Raw genomic sequence first — 24,822 nt, forward strand, 5'->3', positions numbered from 1 at the left:
TTTGAAATGATATTTTAGAGACATGTTTAATCTATGATCCAGCTAAGTTTACCTAACAATAACTCTTATTAAGGTAAGCTCCTATCACATTTTGTGTTTTTGGATTTTATTTATTTATTCATGAGGCACACAGAGACAGAGAGGGGCAGAAGCACAAGCAGAGGGAGAAGCAGGCTCCATGCAGGAGCCCGATGTGGGACTCCATCCCAGGACTCCAGGATCACGTCCTGAGCCGAAGGCAGATGCTCAACCACTGAACCATCCAGGCGCCCCTCCTACCACATTTTTAAAACAGCAAGTGATTTGTTTCTATTTACTATTTTCTTAGAGTGCTAAAACAATGTATTTTTTAAATTGGGATAAATTCTTTCAGTGCATCATTAGATACGGCAGGAGTGGCTCTGTTAGAGAAGACCGATATGAAGCTTCCCACTTCCCAAGGAAGCTTTCAGTTGAATGGTGGCTGTATTATATATCTCAGATCATAATAGACCACTATCGTGAGTCAACTATTTCAATAGATGAGGAGGATAAAAAAAATACATGTTTTGTTTGATCATATTATACATACTTAGTTTGTAAGTAAGATAGTAAGTTACAGAATAAGTAACAAACCTATGAAGAGGTTTCAAATGTAAGTTGGAGAAGGCAGGATCTATTTCTATTTATTTTATTCCCTTGAGTCCAAAATACTTTGTAAGGACTTTATAAATATTTAACATGGCCATCATGTCAAGTAATGAAAGAACTCAAGGTAGAGAATATGAAAATTCTCCTTTCAGTTTGTGAAGGAGTCTCAATTTTTCTGGTGTATTGTTAGTGTTTGGCAAGGGGTTTTTATTTTATTGCTTTGTTTTTAATATTTGTTAATAATATTTATTTGTTAATAAAAATTACTTGGTATTCAGTTTGAGGAAAATCATAGAAATCCTGCCCAAAAGCTACCCTGACCAGCAGATTTTCCTCCAAATGTATCTTCTGGATTCTCAAGATGGATGTCATCTCATCCCTCTGTTCCAGGTTTGATAAAACTTTCCCTCAAGTATCAACCTTCCTTTCATCTGGGGAGTCATCCAGGTTGGTAGGCAACTACCACCAATGGTCCTCCTATCTCTCCACATTACCCTGTCCCCTGCACAAACTTTCACCAAAATTTCTTCAGATGACTATCATTCCTCTTTAATAACCAGGACAGATTTAGTGACCTTTATTTATCCTTCCCAAGTCTGGAGTGACATGAATTGAATATGTCAGGGGTTAACCTGATATCTAAGGAGAAAGAGTGTTTTAACATAAGTTTAAAATATATTTTGGCAACTGATATATATTTTTTAGGCTTTTTACAGCCAGCGAATAAGTCTGAATTTTTCCACTTTGTTTTTTCTACCTAAATTTGTTACTTTTAATTCCTCTCATTGGCTTTCACAGAATAAGGAACAACATTTACATCCTTGGGGAAAGAAAATGAGGTAACAGGTACATAGTTTCTGTGAAATTAAGTGTCACAGGATTTTACAATTTTTTTAATTATGAAATAACCTGCTGAATCATTCCTGCCTTTTAAAAAGGAGGGAGAAAAAGCATACTGAAAGGCCAGAATTCATGGCAACACTTTTAAGAATTGAATTATATGTAGTGCTAGGGAATTTTTAAATGTAGTATATAACTGGTGCTGATGCTGGTAAAAATTATTATTTATTATAAGTAATTTAAGTCATAATGATGGATTCCTTCTGGTAGCAGGGAAGTTGTTCTATCAGTGTGCTCTTAGACTAATCCAAGCTACCTGCCAGTTTTATTCTGAGCCCAAACCCACCCTCATCCTGTTTCCCTGGACCTTCCCCATGCTTCTCTAATGATTTTGGAGTAAAAAAGGTCCTAATATGTTCCTTCACACATTTCCCTTAGAAGTATAGGGTTTTCTCTTCCTGTTTAATTATAATCCAACCACTATATTCACCTGGCCAACTCTCTCTTCCTCTATCCCTCTTTTTTTTTTTTCTAGTCCAACTCAAACTTGAAGTCTTTCCCTAGCATTCCAGGTGGAACTACTCCTTCCTTCTATATTTTTCCATGGTTCTCTATTTTAACTTATGTAACATGCTTCAACAGGGTAGAGTAATTGTATGTATGTCTTTTTAAGGAAGGGCAAGCTTCTTGAGGCAAAACTATAGCTATTGCCTTTGCAAATGCCCTAAAGAGTAATATTTTCTTTTTGGAAGAGTTTTAGCCTATCAGAAATCTAGTTTAATCTGCCAGGAATACTCTAAAATGTTTCCCTGATAAATATTTTTTTTTAATTGTATTTATTTATTTGAGAGCAAGAAAGCAGAGTGAGGGTGCACACAAGGGCAGGGGAGGGGCACAGGAAGAGGGAGAAGCAGACTCCCTGCTGAGGGCTCCATCCCAAGACCCCCAGCCAAAGGCAGACACTTAATCAACTGAGCCACCCAGGCACCCTTGATAGATGCTTTCTATTCCTTGGCTTCCTACAGAGGATTCCTGTTAAACGATTTCCTTAACATCTCTTTCACAGACACACATGCTATCCACAATTCAAAAGCCACGTATGACTTCGGAATATTCATTCAGATTCATACATATGTCACTGAATGTTGAGTGACACTTTATAGGAACTGGCTGGTGAGATCCAAAGGCAGGAACAAAGAGGATCTAAGTATCTTCTATTCTAAAAGAAGCTGTAAACATCTTGGGCCAGACATCTCCTCTTGGATCTCCTGAATGTTAGCAGAACCTACTCTGCTAAACCTAGCCAACTCCACTGCACCCTTCTAGTCTCTATAAAGACAACTGGGAAGAGTAAGAGTAAGAATGACAACAATGGGGGATCCCTGGGTGGCTCAGCAGTTTAGCGCCTGCCTTTGGTCCAGGGCGTGATCCTGGAGTCCCGGGATCAAGTCCCACGTTGGGCTCCCTGCATGGAGCCTGCTTCTCCCTCTGCCTGTGTCTCTGCCTCTCTCTCTTTGTCTCTCATGAATAAATAAATAAAATCTTTTTTAAAAAATGACAACAATGCTACGTTTGAGGCTGAGAGGCTTTTGTTTTTCCCTCCCTTAGGAATAATACTTCTCTAAGTGAGAGGAGCTTCCAGAAGACCATCTGAAAGATTGAAACAGTGGCAGTAGGGAAAGACGAGAGAGCTTTGATATTCCTGGTTTGGGGGAGCAGCAAAGCTGTTTATACTTTACTCAACTGTCAGTGTTATGGACTCAATGTTTATGATCCTGAAATTCCTATGTTGAAGACTGATGGAATTTGGAGGTGGGACCTTAGAGTGATAATTAGGTTTTGATGAGGTCATGGTGGGGGTAGGGGGGACACTCATGATGAGATTAGTGTCCTTATAAGAAGAAAAGTCTGAGCTCTCTTCCTCTCTCTTTTCCCCCTTCACTCTCTCCCCTGCTTCACTCTCTGTCATTTCAAGATATAGCAAGAAAGTGGGTGTCTGCAAGCCATGAAGAGAGTCCTCACTAGGGACTGAAGTAGCTAGCATCTTGATTTTGGGGTTCCCAGCCTCTCAAAATCTAAGAAATTTATATCCAGGGCCATGTGGATCTAAGGAACTTAGTTAGGTTTGATTCAACTACCTATAAACTCTCCCAAGAGTCTTACCTGCCAGGCAAAGAGACCTCAAAAAATAATATAGATGATAGATAGATAGATAGATAGATAGATAGATAGATAGATAGATAGATAAAGACTGCATAGTATATAGTCATGAGTTGGAGTTGAAGTTAGGAATTGTGGTTGAAGAGACTGCATGCAAAAGGACAAAGCAGGGGTATCCAGGTTTGGTCCAAAAATAGGTATCACAGATAAATAGACTGGAGAGACAATGTGGCCCCAGAAAAAGAGAAATGGAAAGAATAGTTTCCTTGGTTCTTGACACTGTATTCCCCAGCATTCTTTGGAAAAAAATCAACTAGGTATCCAAAAGTGAATGAGCATTTAGATACCTACCATGTGGCTGTCAAAGAATTACCAGTGAAAGCCTGAGAAAGAGAGAGAAACAACAAAAGAGGATTGAATCAGAGCAAGTTAAGTATGAAACAAAGCCCTTCCTCTATTCAGGTACTACTGATCAGAAAGGAGCTAGTGACAGGGAAGGAGGAGAAGAAAGATTTTGTTACATCATACATTGGTCACTCGCTGAGTTGTGAAATTCTGACATTTTTCACTGTTATTGTGCTGGGGTTCCTAAAACCACCCTCAGGCTTAATTCATTAGGAAGAGTTACATAGGGATGTCTTTAATTTAATTAGTGACAACATGTATAAATTATTGCCAACCAGAGAAACTCACCTGAGCCTTGCGTCTGTCCAGTCATGGCTTTGGGGTCTGTCATGTGGACCTACTACTCTCATGACTGGTTTTAGCTACTCAACCTTCAGCTCCCCAGAGGTCAAACTATATTACAGCAAGGTCCAGGAACTCAGCATAGACGACATTCTTATCAGGCAAGATATTACAAGGCTCAGATGTTTTGTACCATGAATTAATCAAAAGCCAGGCTTTTCTTTGGAATATGCAGAATTTGAACAACCCAAGCCTGCTGAGATAACTCTTTACAGCACATTATAGCAAAATATCACATTTAACATCATCACCTATTGCATTATAAAAATTATTGACTATTAGGAAATTGTCAAGCTCTTACTGATATTTTAACCAGAATTTCAGTTTTTTCCCATGAAAGCTCAAATTTTATCGTTACCAACTAATACTGTTCATTGTTTTCCTTGAAGTGATAGTTTCAATTTCTTTACTTTTTAAAGAGTATCTGTCAAATACCCAAGTCTAGATAATCAAAGTTTTTCTATTAGTTATTCTTCAAGGACAGAACATTGTATTCCATGAAAAAAAAGTGTCTAATTTGCCTGCAAACCAAACAATTCCACAATTACTTTTTCTCTATAGAGCATCATACTTTGGTTTGAATTAGAAGTACTTTATGCATACTTCTCATTTTATCACATAAAATTTTAATAAGATACGTATCCTAGGGTTGAGCTTTAGTAAAATTAATTAGTTTCACTGCCTTATGTTCTTAAGTGAAATTGGCTTTTTTTTTTCCCCTGTAAGTTCACAGCAGTGAAGAACCCAGTAATTACCAGTATAGTTAGTGCCACTGCCTTTACTCATGCTAAGGCACCAGCAGTTTTATCCACCATTGATTTTGCATAATTAGTGCAATGTTAACACAGTAAAAAAGGGTAAAAATATAATATTATTATGAAAATGGTTTTGACCTCCTAGATCTTCTAAAATTATCTAGGGACTCCAGGATTCAATGGATCATATATTAAGAACTACTGTTTAAGACTTAAATAATAACTTATTTTTGTCCTCCTTGATAAATTATCTTACAGCCTTAATCAACTCCTACCTGAAGATATGCTTTCAGTAGAACTTTCTTTAAAGTCCATAGAAGAATGATGTTTACTTTTGATTGTACCAGAAGTTTACTATTTCAAAGCATTGAGCCAACTGGCATGGGAGATTTCTGAAAGTTAAAGCTATAGAATATAAAACAATGGGGAAAAAATCTCTTTTGGATCAAAATAATTTTTATGCACATATGGCACATGCGAGGATGTAAGAAGCTAAGGGAAAGTGTCAGCACTATAATAAATATGAAAAGAATGACTATTTCTAGCATTATCAAATGCTATATTTTCTGGAACTTATATAAACTAGTGTATGCTGTTAAGTCATATAGATGAGTTCCAAAACTATGATCTAGAGTCTGGATTTTCACTTCTCTTTTTTGATTCCTGTTAAACTTTCATTTCTGATTTCTAAGAGTTAAAAATGTTTCTAATATTTTTTTTCTGTTTTTCCCTGCCTGCTTCTTTTTAATGAATCATATTTTGGACAGAAGCCATTTTCCTATTACACACAAATTCCCTTTTCCCAGCAAATGGGATTATATAAAGTTGATTGCATAATGCTGTTGTTTTCATGTGATGTAGAAAACATGACCAGTCTACTCCCATTGTGTTCATGTTGTCAGTTAATCCAAAATAAATTATATAGGGTCACTAATGAAAAGCTAAGAAAAAATATTTATCTCTTTGGAATTTCTTCCACTGTATATTTTTGGTTCTATAATTAAAATCTAGAACATTTTGCTCCAAAAATAGCATTTAGTAACATTATTTAAATTACCATTTTAAAAATAGTCTGTATTTACAATGAGCATTTCTGATTATAAAAAATTAAAATATTTGTAGAGACTACTCTTTTATTTTAGCATGATCTTTCTTAAATGGAAAGAAGCCTGACTATTTTCATTATCATGTCCTATAAATATTGTATCTCACAATAAATCCACTCTGTAAATGTTTAGTTACACATAAAAACTGTCTTATCTTTGTCTTCTTTGAAGACTGATATAAAATGACATGAAGATTCCCTTGTTAGCAAAGACATGTTATATACTCAGTTTAAAATTTTAAAAGGAAACCTTAAATTCTCACCATTACAGGGTGTGGAAATGAAAGTGACTTTACTTGTTGGGATATACTTCATTCCTAGAAAAAGGACTTAGCCGAAAGAGGTTTCAAATTAGTAGAATAACAAGTGCATAAACAACTAGGACAAAATATAACATCCAGGCAAAAAAGAGAGGACAAAAAAGTTTATAGGTGATACGTTCAGATGTGGGTCATCAGGAATGATTCCTCAATGAAAGTAGCATTTGAGTTGGGCCTTAAAGAAGGGGGGAGAAAAAAGCAAGTGGATGGGTGCTTAAAAGTAAAACAAATGAGAAGAATGACCTAACATTAAAAGTGGAAGCAGAAATGTAGTTTAAGAGAGGAATCAACAATAAAATTTGTATAGAGCATAGAATGAGCTAATGTGTAAGAGGATGAGAGAGAAAAAGGAAAAAGGGAATCCCAAGACAACTCTGATCCCGGATAATGAGGAAATATTAGTGCCTTTTACATCAAACAAAACAAACATAAAACTAACAAGAAATAAGCAAACAAACAAGCAAAACAAATTTTAGATTGAAAGTTGTCCTGGTCTGGAAGAAAATTACTTCAGATTTGGATATGTGTTTTTACCAATACTTCTTTTTTAAGATTTTATTTATTTGAGAGACAGAGAGAGCACAAGCAGGGGGACGAATAGAGGGAGAGGGAGAAGCAGACTCTCTGGTGAGCAGGGAACCAAACATGGGACTCAATCCCAGGACCCTGAAATTACTACCTGAGCTGAAGGCAGATGCTTAACTGACTGAGCCACCTAGGCGCCCCCTATCTATGCTTCTTAACAGTTTGCCTATCTATGCTCAACTGTCTTCAGAGTCTAATAATTGATTATATGAACTGAATATTAAAAGATAATACTATTGCTAACTAGATGAGCACAGGCTTTCAAATTAAAAACTGACTGAGTCCCCAGTCTGCTTCTCTTTTCATTAAACACAACTCCTCCCCTTCCTCCCTACCTCTCTGTCTGGGATAGTTCATTGCTCATGAACTACAGACCTAATGTCTCCAGGGTGCCATCATTCTACAGCACCAGGGACTCTTAGGAGCCTTACGATGGGTTACCTTGGATGTAAATGCAGTATCTGAAATTCCATATTGCATTTTTTCGCTTGAGTTTGTACACCCAATTTGAGTTGCTTGGGAGACAGCAAGCTGCATAAACCCATGACAAGTAACCCAGCAAAGACCCCTAGTTGGTTCCAAGACTGAATTCTAGCCACGCAGTCACATATGGAAAGAAGGAATGACAGCCAATGACAACACCACAAAATGTGCCTGTGAATCTTAGACAAATGGACCATGCAGTAAGCAAGCAATGGACTCGCTTCAGGGGGTTTCTCAGCCTGAGGGAAGTAGAGTAAGTCCATCTCAAATAAACTGTTACTAAAAGAGGAGACAAGGTAAAAGGAAAGAAAATATCCTTTGTGACCTCTGGTGGGCTTTTATACAAAACCTAAATGTGAAGGGAAATGATTGAGTTCTGTGCAGGCTGCTTGCTCAAATTGTATGGCTGGTTGCTATTGTAATAAGTTTCCTGAGATACCAACATATTTGATAAAGGGATTTTACATTTCTCTTTGTTAATATTCCTTGACTTTGTTCTGAACTGTTGTGTCACATTTATTGCAAATGGTTTCCACAATATTTTATTTCATTAAATCTTTAGGAAGTACTTTATTTACCCAGTGCTACCATTTCTTAGAGCTAAAAGCATTATCCTCAGTAGTATTGGAACAGATTTTACCTTTGCTTTTAGAACTGAGTCCTAGAAAAGAAAATAAACCAATAGTTTAATTTTATATTTCATGACATTGATTTTTAGGTGGAACAAGTTTGCTTTATTTAAACAACTGATTTGCTGAAAACTAATTAACAAGAGTTTGAGAAACATATAGTATTGTGATATTTAAATAGTTTGGTTATAAAGTAATTTTTACAGATCTGTATTTGAACAGGCAATATAGTACCAACAATTATCTGTAATTATGCAGGTCCAATCGCAGAACAAAAGTTTCAATGTCACTAAGCACAATAAGGATAATTACTCTTCCATTATTCTGATGGGTATGTAATTAGCAACTTAAAAAAACTTTCACAGGGACATAACGCCATGGTTTCAATAAAGACTTACAGTGTAAGCAGCTGGATTAATTGTATTGTATTTAAAACTGATCTTTTTCATTGTAGTTTTAAATCAAATACAAACATTTTTTCAAACAAAGCCTGTTTTTCCTTTCTAAGCACTGGCAAAAGCTCCCATTACTAGAGCATATACAGTATGCCATTGGACCTTATGGTTTGCCTTAGAAATCCTATCTTTGATACACAGCATGACATCTACTTTCCTGTGATTAAAAACCTCATCTTTAATACGTTGAAAGATAAACTGGAAAAAAGAAAAAGAAACATATGCTTTAAAATTTTTAAGTGTATTTAAACAAACATCAGTACCAATCAAGTCCACGGGTAGGAGCTGGGGGCAAGGTTTTTATAGAAAGGACCCAGAGGCAGAACAAGGAAAGTATTTGATTGGCTACAGCTTAATCAGTTGCATTATTTAGGAAAGCCTAGTTGGCTATTTGTGACTGGTTGTTCTTCTTGTGGTATTTGCAGTAATTGACTCTGGTATAGATTTCCACTGGCTTTATATAGTCTACCACAGAATTAAAGACTCCTTGTTTGGTTACGTTAACTTTTTTACAAATACTAAATAATATGACAAGTTTGTGGAAAGTTTGATCTTAAAGAACAATGTCCTTAATCTTTGTACCTGAATATTATTAATTATTTTGTTTCCACCAAAGGCATATATTTGAAGATATTTATAAGAAACAGGTTTAGTGAGCTTCTTTCTCCCTTACTTTCTGAGGCTACTGCACAGTCAGATGTGAGTAAAGTTGGCATACTTTCCCAAATAGAAATACTATAATTTATTTAACTATTCCTTAATTGTTTGGATTGTAGGTTCTTCCTATTTATCCATTTCTATAAATAATTGTATTAAATTTTGGCTTCAAAAATGAACATGCAAAATAACATTAAAGTGTATAAATGAACATGTCACAAATGTGCCATCTTAATCACATGGTTATCAAGATTAAAAAAATACTAAATAACAGAGGTATAGAGATGCATTATAAACATTTTCTAACTAAAAAGGCAAAATTACCTATATATAATTAAATTATCTTATTTTAATCATTGAGGCTCATTTTATCTAGTCTTCTTTCTGAGATATTTGGAACGTTTTGAATATTGCATTTCTTTGTAATCTGAACATTTGAAATTTGAGGTTTCTCATTATCGCATAACATTTACTCAAAAAGTCACAAAGTAACTTTATCAAATTTCCTAAATATTCTCTAACAATTGGATATCAAGTTTTCTTCAATGTTTCATGATACAAATAATGTGTTAAGTATCTTTAAAACATATACAGATAAAACTACATACTGATATTAATATATAGATATTATATAGATGTTAATGCAGGTAAATAAAGTATATATAAGTATAATATAGACATTTACATAGACATTTATACTTAAAATATAAATATATATGAAATATAAACAAATATATTTGTATCCTTTGCCCCAGTAATTCTTTTCTAGGACTATATCTCCAGTGTGTGTGTATGTGTATGTTGTGTGTATATATTTATTTCCCTTTCCCTTTGGAAAATATCTCTAATTAGTTTTCTAAAGAGTTGTACTAGTTAGTGTTATCTGAAGAGTATGAGATTTCCACTTTTATCCTGTCTTAGGCAACAGTGAAGATTTAAAAATAAATTTCCAATTTAGTAGCAGAAAATGGTTCTTTTTTGTGTATTAATATTCACTTGATTCTTAATAGTTACAGACTGGATGTTTTCACATGAATAAGAATTATTTTGTTTAATCATCTTTGTAAGCTTGGGCCTTGGTCTATTTATTTGTGAATTTCTTAATATTCTTGTATAGATTTTCTGAGATATTTATATAAGAAAGACTAACACTGACATATAGTACACATAATCAATTGACTGCCTTCTAAATGATTTGTCTTTTATATCCTGAGTTCTTATATCATGCAGTCAAATCTATTAGTTTTAATTTTGAAACTCTTTATTTTACTTCTAAACTTAGAAATTCATGGTGTCCAAAATTCTGCTAAAAATTTAACTGTTATCCTTTTGTATAATAGATCAAAGTATATGTATTTTTTGCTTATAGTCTCAGTTAAAAATCCAAATTTTTTCAAGTTGCTGACTTGTTTGTCCCAACACCACATGTCAAGGAAATGTAAATTTTAAATAAACACCAGTGCCTTGGTTGAATATTGCTTGTGTGCAAGTAACAAAAACATCTTAAACTTCATTAAGCAAATCCAGCCAACAGTAAACGGCTGAAAGTAGTGATTTAAGGGAAAGGATAAAGAGTAAAAGAGCATCTTTTGGAATTTAGGGTCAGTGAATGTAGTCAGATATCACAGTGATTGGAAAGAGAAATGAAAACACTGTCATGAACCAAAATAACTACCCTTTTCCACTTCTCTTTCTCTGTGGTTACATGTCTTCAACCTGTTCCTCAGAGCAGGTCGGCCTGATTCTTCTGCTCCATCTGTATTGTGCCCAAACCTGGCTACGCATGCCCCATGCTCAGGTTCAGTACCTGCAGTTAAATAACTCAACCTCTCTATTCCCTTGATTTCAGGCATGGTGGAACAACATCCTTTAAAAAGGCCCGAGTTGGGGCTCCTGGGTGGCTCAGTTGGTTGAGCATCTGCCTTCTGCTCAGGTCATGATGTGAGAATCCTGGGATCCAGCCCCATGTCCTCTCTGCTCAGCTGGAAACTTGCTTCTCCGTCTGCCCTTCTCCCTGCTTGTGTTTGCTTTCTCTCTCTCTCTCTCTCTCTCTCTCTCTCTCTCTCTTTCTTTTTTCAAATAAATAAATAAATAAAATCTAAAAAAAGAAAAAAAAAAGGCCCCAGTTAATCCATTTATTTACTTCTGGTCCAATCAAAAATGGTTGAGGCCAGAGCAGCACATGAGTGCAGCTCTTACAGTGGGAGAACCTATCAGAGCAGAATGTAGGAGCAAGGCAGGTACCACACAATGTATCTATTACAACCACTGAGAAGATGATTAAGCCATGGTTTATACTTTTTTTGGGGAAAGTAACTAACAAGTAATGTTTATTATATATTAGGTGAACAAATCTACCATATAAAGCATACATATTTGTGTTCATTATTATTTCTCAGTTTATTATACAGATGTGTTATTTTAACAGGAATGCTAACTTCTATCATCATTTATAATTTATCATATATTTAATTTTTATAAATTAAAGTCCATTTTAAATAAAACCACATGAATATTTAGTAAGTGATCTCTAAGGTAATCTTTTGCTAAAATATTTTTTATTCTACATCTACACTTTGTCATCTTGCTACATGTTAAATTACTTTTTCTGAGGTAAGCAAACCAATACACTATATATTTTTTCTTTACTTCTGATTAGTCAAATATGTCCTATTAATTTTCATTAAAGTATCAAATTTAGTTTCTGTTATTTACATATTTTTCTTTCTTCTTTTTTGAATGATTTGGAAAAAGCTTTTCTATTTCTGCATGAAGAGACAGACCAAAAGTGAAATTTCCCAGTGGGTTTTTGAAAGTATGTATATTGTTTTGTCAATAAATATCAAAAGAACTGCCTGGGATTTATTCTAAGATGTGTAATATCAAACTTCCAAAGAATTTCATTAGAAAGATATAGAAAGACAATTAATTTGTTTTTATAGGATTGAAATATTTTAAGTAAAAAATATTTTAGTCTATAACCTCTTGCTGTTTATTCCATAGTTATTCTCTAATGTAATGTATGGGATTTAAAACTTTTTCTTTTGTCTTTAAAAGTTTTTGCTGTAAATTATTTCTCCCTTCAAACACGCAGCTTTCTCTTAGAATAGGTAGGCACATTTTACCATACTGTACTAAAAACAGATTTGAGAAATGTTATTTCTACAAAAACAATATGTTAGTGACTATAAAAAGAAAATGCTTCAAAAATACAGGTCTGGCCCTTTTGTTTATTAGCAATTTGAATGTTCCAGAAACATATTTCCATAACACACCATCACTGCGCATGGAAAGAAACATTAGTCACCAACATGAACCCTTTCTGAGGGGTATCAAGATGTATTAAAATCCTTACAAAATACAAGAACAGTGGGGGTGATGGCATTATAGATTTTTTTCCCCTAGGTTAATCTAATACTGTTAATACATTTATGTCAATATATTACTTCCAGCCCATAAGCAATAAAGTTTTGAATTATTTATTCTGTTTAAATTTTTAAAACCTTCAATATGTTCACATTTCCTTTTTCTTTTTTTTTTTTTCTTTTCCTGGGACCTGTGCTGATACTAAATAGTTGATGAATTTAGGAAATTAGAACCAGTATCCTCAGCTTTGTTTTTATTGGGCCCATACAAAATGAGTTAACTTGGGGCACCTGGGTGGCACAGTCTGTTAAGCATCCAGCTCTTGGTTTCCCTCAGGTTATCTCAGTCAGGGTCATGAGATCAAGTCCTGCATCTGGCTCCTGGCTGAACATAGAGTCTGCTTAAGGCTCTCTCCCTCTGCCTCTGCCTCTGCCCCTCCCACCCCTTCTCCCTCCCTCTCTCTAATAGATAAATCTGAAAATAAATAAATAAAAAGTTAAAAATATAAAAAGCAAAATGAGTTAACCCCGCCTATATTGGTATTTGATAAAAGAGTATACAATAATCCAGGAGCAAGAAACAGATTCTGGAGTGAAATAAAATTATTTGTTAATTGTAACAATGACAGCACCTACAATTGGCTGAGGGTAGTCCTTTAAGTCAGACTCTCCACAACATTAAGAACAGAATTTAAGAACTTAACTAATTAACTCTGTGTGAGCCAAAGATCTATACAAAGCTATTGGGAAACTCAAAGAGAATATGTGCACATCAGGAAATTCCAAACCACAAACTCCAGTGAGGGATGAACAGAAACAAGTGCATGAAATGAATGAGGCACCAAAGTCAGTATGTGCAAGTGGTCAGAAGTGCTGAAACCCTAGCTGTAAAGTAAATACAAACACACAGCCAAAGAATCTGTGGCAGAACTAATAAGGAGTCATTGAAAATTTGATAAACTCGACTACAGAAAGGCTGACTTTTGAAGTTAAAATTGCACAATAAACAAAATTGAGAATCAGAGACAAACCAAATAAATTACTTGCAACATATTTGTCAAAGTATCATTATTCTTAGTATACAACGTGCTGTTCAAATCAATAAGAAAAAGATGAACACCAAAGTAGTAAAATAGTCAAAGGCATAAAGAGAAAATTCATCCAAAAATGGGAAAAATAAATTTACATGGCAAATCAATACATGAAAACCTTCAATCTTAATACTCAAAGCAATACAGTTTATAAAACAATGAGTTTCAATGCTTTACTTCTCAAGTTTTAGAATGATTTAAAATATCTTAACATCCAATATTGATGGTCTTACAGGGAAACAGTTATATACTACTTTTAAGAGTGTTGATTTCTGAAAAGCTATTTGGTGATATATATCAAAATCCTCAGTGTAATTTACCATTTTTTTTAAAGATTCCATTTATTTATTCATGAAAGACACAGAAAGAGAGGTAGAGACACAAGCAGAGGGAGAAGCAGGCTCCCTACTGGGAGCCTGATGTGGGACTTGATCCCAGGATCCCAGATCACAATCCTGAGCCAAAGGCAGACGTTCAACCACTGAGCTACTCAGGTGTCCCTGTAATTTACCATTTAAGTTCTAGGAATTTACTGGGAAATTTCCACTGAAAAGTGCAAAGATTTAACTGTAAACTTGTTATTCTACCCATTCCTGATAATGGTAAAAAATTAGATATATCCTAAATATTCAACATTAAATTATGACACATACATACAATGAAAAACAATATTAAAAATGATGCCCTAGATTAAGATGGAATGATGTTTCCAAGGAATATATTATTGTGTTTATATCTGTACCCAAAATTCCTTGTGCCTTTGAGCACAAAATTCTGGTGGAATCAGCACTTGTGAAAGTTCAGTGAGACTCAAAGCAAGTACAAGTACATATGTCTATGACTGAATAAAGAGGAGAACTAACTCTCAAAATGTCCATAATTTCCACTCAAACTAGAACACTCTTTAAACACAGAAAGAAGACAATGGTGTTTTAAGAAATACAAACAACCACACATCCCTCTCATATCCCTTCTTACTTATTTTACCCCTTGTATGAGCCAACTATTTATGCTGAAAATGATATGGAAGGAAAGGAAAAGATAGGACAACCCATAGTCCCTTTCCTTTTAGTTCTTCCTTAGATATTAGTAAGCTAAAGGTAGAAAGTGTTGTTGGAATGTATGCATACCAAGAAGTGAAATAGAAGCAATTGAGTTTGGTTTAGGCAGAGTTTCTACTATCGTGCTAACAATGAAATACATATATATGTACTAACTACAAAATAGGAACTGTATAATTTCAATGACTAGGCATAAGAGTTAAATGCTATTATATTTCCTTTAAAACTAGTCTTGCACAATATAAAGATGAATGCTAAAATTCATGCTAATAATTAAAAATTTTAATTTTTCTTTACTCATAAAGGCATTAAATAGAAAGTAAAAACACAATGACAGATCTAAAGACCACTGAAAATAGGAAAATGTTTTATACTTTAATATTTTTAAAAGATTTCTATTTATTTATTCATGAGAGACAGAGAGAGGGAGAGAGAGAGAGTGGGGGTGGAGAAGCAGTCTCCATACAGGGAGCCTGATGTGGGACTTCATCCTGGGACCGGGACTCCAGGATCACACCCTGAGCCAAAGGCAGATGCCCAACCACTGAGCCACCCAAGTGTCCCTATATTTTAATATTTTTGATGGCAATTTTATCTGTTTATTGGACAAAGGGTCCCACATTTTAAAATTTCATTTGGCTCAACACATTATGTAGCATTCCTGACTGGAAGAAGCTTTTGTTTGTTTTTGTTTCTGTTTTTGTTTTTGTGTGTGTGTGTGTTTGTGTATCATCTATCTATCTATCTATCTATCTATCTATCTATCTAGATTTGTGTGTGTGTATGTGTGTGTGTGCACTTTATAGTTTTTGCTCAGTTAGATTATGCTGCCAGGAAGTTTAAGACAGCCCATAAATGGCACTGGCTTCCTTTCACTATAAGAAATTTAAAAAGGAGATCGTACACTATTACAGTTAAAGAACCACCTTTACCCATATAACCCACTTATTTTATAGGTAAAAAGCCTAGAGGAACTAAATGACTTCCAAACAGCAACCCAGTGCCTGAACAGAAATGAATACATAGGAGGTAGAAGGATCCCAGCCCTTTGAAAATGTTTATATTTTGTAATATCCATTTATAGCAGTAAATGTAGAAGTTAAAAATGGAAGAAGGAAAGAAGGAAAGAAGGAAGGAAGGAAGGAAGGAAGGAAGGAAGGAAGGAAGGAAGGAAGGAAGAAAGGAAGAAAGGAAGGATCGGTCTAAAATCAATAATTAAGTTTCCAGCTTAGGAAATTAGAAAAAAAAAAAAGGAGAATATTAAATCCAAAGTAGGGAGGAAAAGGAAATAATTAAAAATTAGAACAGAAATCTATAAAATTGAAAACTAGAAATCAATAGAGAAAATATACCCAAAATCTAGTTCTCTGAAATGATCAATATTAAAAATTGATAAGCCATGACACCTAGGTGGCTCAGCAGTTGAGTGTCCGTCTACTTTCCACCCCAGGGAGTGATCCTGGAGTCCCTGGATCAAGTCTTGCAACAGGCTCCCTGCATGGAGCCTGCTTATCTCTTGCCTGTATCTCTGCCTCTCTCTGTGTGTGTCTCTCATTAATAAATAAAGTATTTTTAAAAAGTTAAAAAATAAAAATAAAAATTGATAAGCCATTAAGGTAACTAGGAAAAAGAGAAAGAAGACACAAATTATTTATCATAAATGAAAGAGGAGAAATTACTACAGATCCCATGGAATTAAAAGGATAATAAAGGATTTCTATGAATAACTGTATGCCACAAATTTGATAACCTACATTAAATGACCAATTCTTTGTAATATACAATCTACCAAAACTCACACATGAAGAAACAGATGATCTGAATAAGGCTAAATCTATTAAAGACCTTGAACCAAAAATTAATAATCTTCAAAAAAGGAAACACCAGGTACACATGGGTTCACAACTGAATTCTATCACACACTTAAGTTAGAAATTATACAAATTCTTACAATCTCCTCCAGAAGATAGAGGCAGAGGGAAAACTTCTTAACTCATTCTGCAAGACCAGTATAACCTTAATATCAAAATGAGACAGACATTATAAGAAAATTACAGACCATTATCTCTCATGAACGTAAATTCAAAAATTCTCAAAAAATATTAGCAAATCAGATCCAATAATAAATAAAAAGAATTCTACACTATGATCAAATGGTATTTTTACCAGGTATGGAAGCTGATTTAATGTTTGAAAGTCAATTGATATACTCCATCATTTCAATAGGCTAAAAATATATATATATATATATATAAAATATATATATATAATATATATTTTATATATTATATATTTAAAATATATATATAAATATATATGTATATATATGTGTGTGTGTGTATATATATATATATATATATATATATATATAGTCATAGCAGTGGGTGCAGGAAAAACATTTTACAAAATATAAGAACAATTCATGATAAAAAACTATTAGCCAACTAGGAATAGGGGGAAACTTCCTTAACTTGATAAAGACTCTACAAGAACCCTACAGCTACATCATACTTAATGGCGAGAAACTTAAAGTTTTCTTACTAAGATCAGTAATGAGGGAAAGATGTCCCTAGTCACCACTGTTTTTCAACACTGTACTAGAAATCTTAGCTAATGCAATAAGACAGAAAAAAATTTAAAAAGTAAAAAGAAAAAAAGGTATTCAGATTGGAAAATAATAAAACTGTCTTTGAAGACTACACAAGTGTCTTTGAGAAAATTCAAAAGAAAAAACAAAACAAAAAAACCTCCTGAAACTAATAAGTGATTATAAAAAGTTTGTAAAATAGAAGGTTAATATATAAAAGTCACTTTCCCAAGCATCAGCAATGAACAAATGGAATTTGAAATTAAAAACACAATAACATTTATATTAGCACCTGCAAAATGGATAATTTTATAGAGGTATGAATACAAAATACATACAAAAGCTATATGGGATAAAGTATAAAACTCTTATGAACAAAATCACTGAAAAAAACTAAATAAATGGAGATACATTCCATGTTAAATGTCAGTTTTCCCCAAGTTGATTTATAGATTCAAAGCAGTCCCAGTAAAAATCCCAGCAAGTTATTTTGTGGATATTGACAAACTGGTTCTAAAGTTTTTGACAGGCAAAAGACCCAGAATAGCTAACACAGTGTCAAAGGAAAAGAAAAAAGTTGGAGTACTGACAATACCTGACTTCAAGACTTACCATAAAGCTACAGTCCATAATCAAGACAGTGTGATATGGGTGAAAAAATAGACAAATAGATCAATGGATCAGGATAGAGGGCCCAGAAAAAGACCCACATAAATCTAGTCAAATCATCTTTGACAAAGGAGAAAAAATATAATGGAACATGATAGTCTTTTCAATGGAATAACTGTGGACATTTACATGCAAAAAAATATAGACAATGACTTCACTCTCTTCACAAACTGAAGCTGAACATAATTAAAATTAAATGTCTTTTTGCTCTGTAAGACATTGTCAAGAGAATGAAAAGGTAAGCCACAGAATGAGAGAAAATTATTTGCATAATACTTATCTGATAAAGGCTGTTCTCCAGAACAAAGAACTCTTAAAACTCAACAATAAGAGACAGCTGGGTAGCTTAGTCAGTTAATCCTCTGACTCTTAGTTTCGGCTCAAGTCATGATCTTAGGGTCTTAGGATCAAGCCCGTGTTGTGTCTGGCTCCCTGATCAGTGAGGAATCTGCTTCCCCCTCTCTCTCTCCCTTTGCCCCTCCTCTGCTTATGCTCTCTCTCTCTCTCAAACAAAAAATTAAATCTTTAACAAACTCAACAATAAGAAAACAGCCCAATTTAAAAAGTGGGATAAAGACCTTAACAGACACCTCACCAAAAAAGATTTACAAATGGCAAATAAGCATACAAAAAGAAGTTTCACATTATATGTCATTAGGAAAATGTAAATCAAAGCAATGGATACCACTAGACACCACCCATTAGAATGGCCAAAATCCAGAACTCTGAGGACATGGAACAATAGGAACTCTCACTTATCAGGAATGTACAACTACTCTGGAAAACAGTTAGTTTCCTACAAAACTAAACATATTTTACCATATGATCCAGCAATCATGTTCTCTGGTTTTTACCCAAATGAGTAGGTAACTTATGTCTACACAAAAACCTGCACAAGGATATTTATAGCTGCTTTATTTATAATTACCCTAAGTTGGAAGCAACCAAAATGTCCTTCCAAGTGAATAGATAAATAAACTAGCATGTTCAGATAATGGAATATGATTCAGTGCTAAAAAAGAAATGAACTAGCAGGCCATAAAAATACATAAAGGAAATGTCAATGCATATTACTAAGTGAAAGATGCCAGTTTAGTTATAAGGTAAGTCTCCATACTGTATAATTCTATAGGGAAGGAAAAATATCTATTCCTTCTACTGTCCTAAATTATCAGCTGGGGTCCCTGTAATAGAAGATAAACAAGAGAAAAGCATATAAATCTATTTAATATAAACATTATATGATATGAGTACTTTCATAGGAAATGAAGACCTGAAGCAGTGGCATACCTGAGCAGTTTTAGGCTAGGTTTGATGAAGAGTAGAAAGTTGTGAGAAATGTTAAAAGACAAAGGTAATGAGCTAATTGTAGTAAACTGGAAGAAAGTAAGGCCCTTCAGATTCCTTTCTGTATTTCTCCATCTTCAGAGGTAAGAATTTTCCTTTCCTTTGAGGCCTCTCACATGAGGGTCTTAAAACCTGCTTCAGGGGAAAGTCAAAAAGTACTTCTTGCGTCTGCCATTTCTCAGCTTGAAATATTCAATATGCTGAGGTGCCATATTTTAGAGTAGTATATCCTGTATCTCATCCATTCTTCTGCTATATGACATTCTAGAAAAGGCAAAACTGTAAAGAGAGTAAAATGAGAGCACCTGGGTGGCTCAGTCAGTTAAGCATCTGACTCTTGGTTTCGGCTCAGGTCACGATATTGGGGTTGGAATATTGAACCTCAAGTCAGGCTCTACTCTGGGCACAGAATCTCCTTCTGATTCTTTCTCCTTCTCTCTACCCCTCCTTCCCTGCATCCCTCTCTTGAAAACAAAACAAAACAAAACAAAACAAAACAAAACAAAACAAAACAAAAAGATAGTAAAATGATCAGTGAAGTGCGAGGAAAAAAGGCAGAAGAAAAATTATTAAATTTCCTTACTACCTATGCCCATTGATGAGTCCTAGAAACAGGCAGAGTGATACTCTTCTAGGGACTTAACTGCCTTGATGTTGACACTTTGCTAAGGGCAAAAGGCAATCTCAGCCCGACCCCCAGGACCCTGTAAGTCTACTTTAACATATAAAAATTCCTGTAGAAATTTCCTTTATCTCTAAACCACACAAGATATGTGTTGGCAGTCATCCCCCAAGCATATGGCCCACTGTTCTATATCTGAAGAGTCTCATAACTAAAGTTTTATTAGACAGTAATAAATGACCTTTTCCCAACAATAGCCAGCCTCCTCAAGGTCCTGGAAACCTTGCTTCCAAACTAAGGGATCTATCCCTAACTCCCTCCCAACTTGAAAGCATATAATGGGCCACTCCTTATGACCCCAGGGCAACTCTTTTTGCCCACAGATCCTTTCCACTGCTTTAATAAAATCACCTTTTTGCACTAAAGATGTCTCAAGAGTTCTTTCTTGGCTATCTGCTTCAAACCTTAATGTCTTTCCTACATCAATCAATAGTTGCTAGGGAATAGTAAGGAAATCATAACAAATGTACCACTCTGGTACAGGATGTTGATAGTGGTGGAGACTGTGCCTGCATGGGGACAGTGGCTATACAGGAACTGTACTTTCTGCTCAGTTTTGCTGTGAACTTAAACTCCTCTTAAAAATAAAGTCTAAAATTAAAAAAAAAAAGACAGTGCACTTAAAGAAAAGAGTTTAAACAGAATACTTAAGCAATGAGAATGCTAAGAATTAGAACAAATGTGCAAAAGCAAAAGCAAGCTTGAGGCTAAGAAGTCAGTAATGTTTCATCAAGACTCACCTTGACCTTGGCTCTTGGAGGTGAGGACTAAATGACTAAAGCCACTGAGTGTGAAGTGAAACAGCTGAATCTTATCTCAACTTTAAGTTAAAACAAAAAAAGAGTTCAATTTTCACCTTTCTATCCATTTTAACAATCTCTGTGCTAGTGAGAATTTATATTACTTTGTACAGCAGGATCAGCGATGCAACAAGGTAGTGGGGCTGGAAGTGGAGTGGAAGGGCTCAGGCTCATTCAGCTCTTGCCACTTCTGGTTCAAACTGTGTCACTCTCATCATGGTTTATCTGCCTCTGCTGTTCTGCAGCCTGCCTTCCACACCAAACCACCTTTGTTCTTCTGCCAGAAATAACTTCCATAAGCGGAGATCACTCTCCTCTGCTCCTTGCCACAGACTGAGCTACCATGAGTGAGAAGCTTCTGGATTGGGACTAAACTGGGCAGCTGCCTGGGAGAGGCTAAGAATCTGTTCACAAACCCAGGATTTGGAAGGAATCTCTCATCTCAATTCAGGAGGGACTTCTGTCTCAGTGAGGTGTACAATCTATCTCAAAGGAGTCAACAATGAGAAACTTCACTCATTTACATTTATACTTATGGCACTAAAGCATTTTCATTCAGCATCATTTGCTCACAGGACAATTTGCAATTGCTTGCCTCCCAGTAGTTACAATTAGATGCTAATACACTGTGATAATGCTTTTCTTTGAGAGAGGTGACTTGTTGGCCCTCCTCCCATCTCTTTGCCTGTCTGTGACTTTCTCTGTTTATGCCTCAGGATTTAGTAACTCCAGTATCTTCAACTTCCTGCCTCTCTGCCAATCCACTAATTCATTTTACATATTTTTGCTATTTCTCTCTTCTGCAGAGATAATATAAAATCCTAAGTTTACTTTTCTCCTTTTTCCTTTATCATTCCCATGGGCTTCACTGTAAAAAATCACTATCTTTCTGATTAGCCTCTCTATTCTATTCCCATCTCTCTTTATCCTTCTTTTTTCGCCTTATTAATTTTTAAAGTGATGAGGTTTTTTTAGCACCAGATAGGAACTTCTTATAGATGCTAAAAGAATATACCACTGTAAGTTCACAAATTCTTGACTCCCATGAGAAACTGTAGCCACAGAGGGATCCCTGTGGTTTTAAGTTAAGTGTCATTTCTTTCAGACATAAGAGAACATCAAACGGAGGGAGAGGCAAGGCAGTAGAAGCAGAGAAACACCTGGAGCCAGTCTTGTTTGAGGAAAACAGAAATTCCAGAGGTGACATAGGAAGTATGAAATTACCTGGAAATCTTAGGCTCAGAATAGATACTGAGGCCTTTGCATGTGAAGCAAAAGATCTGGGGCTTAGACTTTTGGAGATGAGAAACCAGCAATGATTTGTAAGAATACAAATTGTTAAGAGTTTCATTTGTTTGTTTTACAGTTTTGTTTATTTATTTATTTGAGAGAGTGAGAGACCAAGGAAGCACACAAGCAGGAGGAAGGGGTAGAGGGAGAGGGAGGAGCAGAGGGAGAGTGAGAAGCAGGCTCCCCACTGAGCAGGGAGCCCCACTACAATCTAGGACTCAATCCTGGGACCATGAGATCATGACCTGAGCCTAAGGCAGGTATTTAACAGACTGAGCCACCCAGGCACCCCTGTTAAGAGCTTTTGTTTCCTCCTGATCCAGGAATCTCAATCCTTATTTCTTACTAAAGATCTAGTTTCTCAATTATAAATTTTTGTATATGGGTGTTTTTAGTAACATTATCACCATGTTTAGGGAAGGAATTTGAAGGAAATATTTTGATCTATTCTCAACTTCTTGCTCTTTTAAGGGAAAAAATGCTCAATGAACAATTAGAGTTATATTAAAACCTTATTTGTATTCTGACTTGAATAAACCACTGTAAAAAGAATGAAGATGTATTTTCAAAGAAATCTGGGAAATGTGAATGTAGCCTGTACATGAGATGATACCGAGGAATTTTTATTGTTGTGATGTGTGATAATGGCAAAATTGTTATTTAAAAAAAAAATCTCTATATCAGACATCATAATAAAGCTTTTAGATAAGAGGTAAGACACTTGATATCAAAGATATGCTTTAGGGCTCTGTAACTCCCTCCAAAGTTAAAACAGGAGAATCTATGAAGTTGAAAAAAATTAATTATAGATCATTTGTTAGTATGATTGGCAGGGGTGCCTATTTTCTACTTTTATATGTTACATAATTTCAAAATGTAAAGTGAGAAAATAAAACCAAATTCATCTGAAGTAATCAAGGAACTAAATACACAACAAAAATAAATTTTGGCAGCCAGATGAACAAGAAAAACTAGAAATTAAACTTATTTTTAAATGCTTTCTAAAGAGTTAAATAGAGACAGAGTTACAGACAGATGTTCCAAAATCATTTAAAATGAAGCAAAAAAAAAAAAAGAGAGAGAAAGAAAGAAAGAAAGAAAGAAAGAAAGAAAGAAAGAAAGAGAAAGAAAGAAAGAAAAAGAAAAGACAATCTTTAAAGTCTCATAAAATTTATTCAGAATTAAGACCCTTGGCAAACATCAAAATAAGCATGATGTGTAGGAGATAATTAATTTCTAGAAGAATAGTCTTTGCTCTTCCCTCACACATTTTCCAAATCCAATCACATTTGATAAGAACCTTGTACTTATTTGCATAGAATCACTAAATGTTAGGCCAGGAGGGAGACTTAGAAATCACTCTTATCTCACCTGTGTTCTATGGGATATTATTTTGAGCTACCATTACAAATCATCAAGCCCTCAAATTTCAAGGTGAGTAGTTTAACAATATACTCTAATTTCAAATTATGCAGGGGACTGATATTTGTTTTAGAAACCATGCCCTTCTCTGCAAAGCTAATAACCACTAATAATAACCAACAGTGTATACTTGAACACTTCCATCTAAGGAGCTGAAGTAATCACAAACTTCGTTTTGGCCTCAGACATTTCCAAATCATACAAATCTTAGAAATTGCATCACTAATCTACTACCAATCATTCCTATTATTCTACAAATTAATTATGAGTTTGCATATGCTACCTTAATACAAAATGCTTTTGACATATAATTTATTTCTTAGTAAAGGCCAACATCTATGCTGAATATATCTAGTGTCTAATGTGGAACTCTTAAGGAGCTGGCAAACTGCTGCCTGCTGGCCAAATCTGACCGACCATCTGTTTTTGTAGAGAAAGTTTTACTGGAACACAGCCACACGTATTCACTTATCTGTTATCTCTGGCTGCTTTTACACTACAATGACAGAGTTGAGTAGTTAACAGAGACTGCAGGACCACAAGCCTAGTAGGTAGCATTCAACTTTCTCTAGGCAAAGTTTACTAAACCCTGGTTTGAAGCATGATTCTCAAAAGCCAATTAAGCCAATTTCACATACAATTCCTTCCAAAACCACAATACAGAGATACAGATCAATCCTTGTTGAGCTGCATAGATGAGGATAATAATCATACTGATGTGCATTTAAAATGATGACTTTATTAATAAATTTTTCAGGTTTTTAGTTTTACTAAGTAAAATAGCAGCACCAACAAGTTAGCAACAATGATTATTTCTAGGAAAATATTTCTATTTGCCCATGATTTCCAGATTTCTACCACAACATTGGTGATAAGTCTAGAAAGACAAAAATAAGTGAGTTCCATAAATCCTTAAATTCTCAATCTGAAGCCTCTATTGCCATAACTATTGTTTCTGAGTCCGAGAGAAAAAAGGAGAGAATAGGAATAGTTCTAAAGGGTATTGTTTATGTCTAGATGAGCAAAAGAACTTGATTTCTGAGATAAAAGCAGAAGAATCGATCTCTTTAACCCTTTTCTCCTGCCCTTATCACTCTTAATGAGCAATCTTGAACATTATGCTTTGCTCACTGCAGTCCTCT

The sequence above is a fragment of the Vulpes vulpes genome, chromosome 8 (genome assembly GCF_048418805.1).
Source record: "Vulpes vulpes isolate BD-2025 chromosome 8, VulVul3, whole genome shotgun sequence".
NCBI lineage: Eukaryota > Metazoa > Chordata > Mammalia > Carnivora > Canidae > Vulpes > Vulpes vulpes.